The sequence below is a fragment of the Vanellus vanellus genome (genome assembly GCF_965231255.1).
Source record: "Vanellus vanellus genome assembly, chromosome: 1".
Taxonomy (NCBI): Eukaryota; Metazoa; Chordata; class Aves; order Charadriiformes; family Charadriidae; genus Vanellus; species Vanellus vanellus.
Genome location: NC_138905.1, coordinates 16,358,663 through 16,363,818, shown reverse-complemented (window position 1 = coordinate 16,363,818; position 5,156 = coordinate 16,358,663).

The window sequence follows — 5,156 nt, the reverse complement described above, 5'->3', positions numbered from 1 at the left end:
GGCCCCGCCTGAGGCACCGGGCAGAGCGCGCCGCCCGCGCCGCCACCCCCTGGCGGCCCCGCCGCCCGCGCCGCCCGCTGCCCGCGCCGCCCGCCGCCCCTCAGCGCCGGGCGCGGCTCGGCTCGGCCCCGCCGCGCAGAGCTGTCCGCGTCCTGAAGCGGCGCCTCAGGCGGGACCGTCGCGGCCGCCGACGGCTCTACCTGCGGCCGCGACCGCTCTTCGGCGTGGGGCAGGGCGAGCCGGCCCCGCCGCAGCGGCATTTATAGGGCCGGCCGCCACCGGGCGCTTTATTTACGGGGAAACAGAGAGACCCGGCTCCGGGCTGGCCCCGGCGACGCCTCCGTCCGCCCTCCCCCTCCGGCCTCGCTGGCCCCCTCGCAAGCCCTGCCCCGGGCCGGCGCTCCCAACAGCGACCCTCCCAGCCCTGCGGCGGCCTCTCCCCACCCCTCCGTCGCCCGTCCGTCCCCCCTCAGGGCAGGGGGCTGCATTTCAAAGGCGGCCGCCCGGCTGACATGCCGCCCGGGAACAGCGCGGGATGAGGGCGGTCGTCGCGGGGAATTGCTCTGCGGCCTGTGGAGCGGGGCGGTCTGCACGCACACGGACCCTACCGACAGGTCTATGGTCTCGTCCCCGGCCACCACCTGCCCGACGGCAGCCTGAGAGAGCACTGGCTGTTAAGAGGAGCCCCAGGGGACAAGATAGGACTAGCCACTCCATCGACGGCATGGCCCACATGGAAACCTCCTCCGAGTTTCCAAAGCCCTGCTGCATCCCCTGATCCGATCTTTGGGAATTGGCTCCATGCATTGATACAAACATCTAATAAACTGCATCTGCTCTCCAAACTGTCCCTGGGCTCACTCGGTGGGAAGGAGAAATCATTCGGAGCCCATGGAGCTCTTTGTGTCACACCTGCAATGACAGAACGTGGCCCCAGGGCTGCAGCTTCTCATTTGCCCAAGGGGAGTCAGAGGGAATGGACTCTTTGGCAGCCCTGCTATAATTGAGGATTAGAGATAAGACTGGGGCTGAAAAAGTCATCCCTGCATGGTGAGTACTGCTGCTACATTGCAGATCATCCATGTTAACGTATGGAGGACAACCTGGCAAAGATCTTGCAAGGAGTGAAGTGAAGCATGTGTCCTTCTCCCCCTGGGAGACATTTCAAATTTCAAATCAGTGCCAATGTTTCGACTAACACCAAAGAGGTGCTGAGGGTACTGCATCAAGCAAAATATTTGTTCAAGGAACTATTCAGGCATGGATATTCTCGATGGCCTTGGTTTCAAAGTGTTTCAGTACAGTCTTAACTTCAGCCATGTTGAAGCCATCATTGCTAAACTGGAAAGAAGCTACTTGCTGCAAACACTTTTTGTTCAGGCTTTGTAATTCTGCAACAGGCTTCCCCTGCTGCTGTACTGTAGGAAATGTCTAGGAAAACTGCTGAAGTGCTCTGATCTGAGCAATGTTGCATCATGCAGTGAAACAGCCAGCTTCCTAAACTGAGTCCTAAAGTTTTGTAGAAGCTTGTAAGTGTGGCACTGGAGTGAGTAAAAGCTGAGAGTTAATGTCTAGCTGTAGAACTGTATGTCTTAAGGAAAGTGGTCTCGTGTAAATGTTACTCCACAGTGGGAAAGCTTTCTTTTTTTTTGCTAGCAGGTAATACTATGGGTAAATGGAATTAATGTTGGAAAACAGAACAGTAGCTTGATTCATTTAGAAATACACTAAAGCACATGGAAAACTGAGATGGCATCAAAACTGGGTAATTGATTGAGTTAGAATCCACTACTGATAAAAATGGAGTAGCATGGAAAGCAGTTTTGAAATCTAACTTTGAAAAGCTGTTGTGGTAACATCTCCTTAGGTTCTAAAATTAACGCAAAGACAATAAAATGACTCCAGAAGGTATAATGGCTTCTAGGTTAATCATTAAAGCAAAGAATAATCGCAAAAACATTTGCAGGAACGTCACATAGATGCCCTACACTTACAACATAAACTCAGTTTTCAGGACTGGATGTGTATTACCTATTATTTTCTCCTAGAATACCCACAAAACTACAATTATCTTATTATTCAAATAACTAGGATTTTAGAAGAGAACTGGGTGATATCAAGAAGAAAAAAAAAATCATACTGAACATGGCAATTAACACAGGAAGACTACAATCAGAAGAATCTTAATTGACTGTAACCCACATTCCTTGCAAACTCGTTTCCTACAGCACAAGTCTGCCTGAATGGAACTCTAAGGTTCAGCATTTCTGGTGCTGTAGGATCATCAGCAGATGATGTAGAGACAAGAACTCTGTTGGACCATGCATATTGGCAGGACATAAGTATGTATGCTTGAGGACAAGAGGTTTTAAGAAAAAGACTCCATCTGTGTAACACAGTGTGCTTACCAGAATTTGAAAATTATTTCAGGATAAAGAATGCAAACCCTAGGTCAGAATGGATCCCATGCACAGAGACAGATCTGTGTGAAATCAGAAGCAATGAGTTTCTAAACTGTGATGTTGCTGACTCCAGTCAGGATGCTGCCCTGCCTAGCAGCCCCTTCCCCTGGAACACTAACCCTTCAAGCTAGAAGGCAGGCTTTTATTTCTTTCTTGTTTCGTTAGCTTGAAATCTACATGAGTCTTCTAAATCCTTTTGTCCACCTTACCATTTGTTACTATTTCCTACTTAGATCATGTTCATTTTGTACTTGGTATGAGATAAACAACCTAGGATGGATACACAGCCTGTTTCCAAGTCCTTGCTTACAGTATCACTGTATACTCTGTTCCCAAGTCTAAATGCCTAAGTCATGTCTGGAGAAGAATCAAAGCCTACGATTTTGTCCTTACTGGCCAAAAATAACAGTCCCTCTCTTCCTTCCTCTCACATTATCTCTTTTCTGTACCGTACCTTAAACTCAAAAGGAAAGGAGTAGTTTAGCACCTTCCCAGCCAACTTAGTTTCTTCTTCCATCATCACAGGAATATGGGTTTAAACCTCAGGCTAAGTAAGATGCAGAACACGGTCTCACTTGCTAGGTAAGCAGCTATTAGGCTACCTCACAAAACACAATTATCACTAAACCTACTGCCTCTTCTGGCTGTGTTTTCAAAGAGAAGAGTAAACCCAATCAGACTACACAGCCAGCCTGATCTCAGGCAGCAGAATAAAGAATTTAAGCTATGACTTAAATAGTCAGAGATTAAGTTGCAAGTCTTGCAGACCTGCTTTTATTACAGCTTCAATTGGTATCCCATTTCCAGAGACATGAGTTTTGCGGGATGCTCCCATTTTCATTTTCTCTCATAGCCAGCTTTGGTATCTCCTCACTTCCAACAGACATGCTAGTGCTAGTATCTAACTCCCCCTAGTCACTAAACATAGCGGGTAGGCTCCCTCTCAGGGCTAAACCCTGGCGAAGCCAAGTGTGTTTGGGAATCTGAACACCCCAGACTTGTGTTGGTGTAGACCGAGACCAACTCAGTGGAGTTCAGAAGGGAATCCTCTGGCACATATAGTCCTGGTCTGTAGGAATGTTGCCTGCTCCCCCCTCCACTCAGCCCTCCCAAAGCTGGAGATGGAATAGCGACACCCTTTTAGGGCAGACTTGTGCACTTGCAGATGATAATAGGCATTTCCTATGGACCACAATTGTATTTCAGAAGGGTGGACACAAAACTGGAGGGACTCTCTTGTTTTCCTCACAAATACACAAATGCCTGTCCCTATTTGCACATTGCCTCAAGAACGAAACACAAGTATTATGTTTTATCACAGAAAATAAAATACTCCACGTTATTCCTGAACTGGGGATGCTCAGTTCCAGAACTATGTTTTTAGACATTACACAATTAACTCACACAGCAATACTCAGCAGAGAGTACTGTAAAGATATAACCAAGAGCTGATTTTCCAATTTAACTTTATCTGTAAAATGATTTGTATCAGGTTTCCTCAGGACCCAGATTACAGTTGCCACTGGGATAAGCACTGCCCAAAGGCAAGGCAAAATGAAGGTTTCTGTCCCAAAGAGCTTAAAAGTAAATTCAGTATTCAGTGGCTTGAAGGAACACTCCAGAACTGAGGTAGTCATGCAATACTTCTACACTAACTTCACATTTAAAAACCCCCAAACTTAAATGTTATTTCAATGCAGAGTAAAAACCAGAGCTTCCCCCCTTCAAAACAAGCTAGAAAGCACAGTGTCTTTTCAACGAGGCTACGTAGCTAGGGACTACTGTGGCAGCAACTACAGGTAGTGCTAACGCAAGAGTACATTTTCAGAAAAGCCTCTGCACAATTTACATTATTAAAGACATATTATGAGATGTTTATTGCAAAAATAGAAAAAGGGAAAAACATCCTGCCTAGCTAAGGTTGCTTTCATTTAAGGAAAGACCAAAGCATGTAGTTAGGTCTATTAATATTCAGCTCAGTTCTCATGCACCCACCATGACCTCACTGCTTTCTTGACTCAACAGAAAAAAGGGGTTTAAGAAAAAAACATGAAAACACATCTTAATTTTTTTTTAATACAGTTAAACCTGTGCAAATGTTTTTAGAATTAATACTCTCTTCTATGTTTCTCCACCAAAGTACTGAAAGTGCACATTCCTACTTTTGTAAAGAGGGAAAAAAACTCCAAAACAACCAGACAATTACTTTGACATTATTTAGAGTATAAAGAACTCTAAATTCTTACTTCTGGAGACATACCCAGAATTAAATCAACTGTCAAACATGAGTGCAGGAAGTAATTTTGATTCCATCAGTATTAGTGGAGATTTAACTTTTTCTTCAGCTCTTTTCTGTGAAACAGGCAAACATGACCAAAATCTGACCGAACAGCCTGAAAGATCAGGAGTTAAAAACATGAAATTTTGATTCACTCTTTCCATGTTTATCAACCATAACTTAAAACATTACCAACAAAAACCCCCATACTTAAAGTTGATCAACCCAGACTCCTGCAGGCTCTGAACATGTATCAAGTGTTGTGAAACAATGCAAATGCAAAATTCTGAAAGACTTGTGATCTACTGGAATTTCCAGATATACTATTTAGACTTCTAATTCTGCAAAAGAAACATGTTCTTTCTGAGAATAAAGTTCTACAAAGCAGCTACTACAAAATATTTTCAATCTGAGTA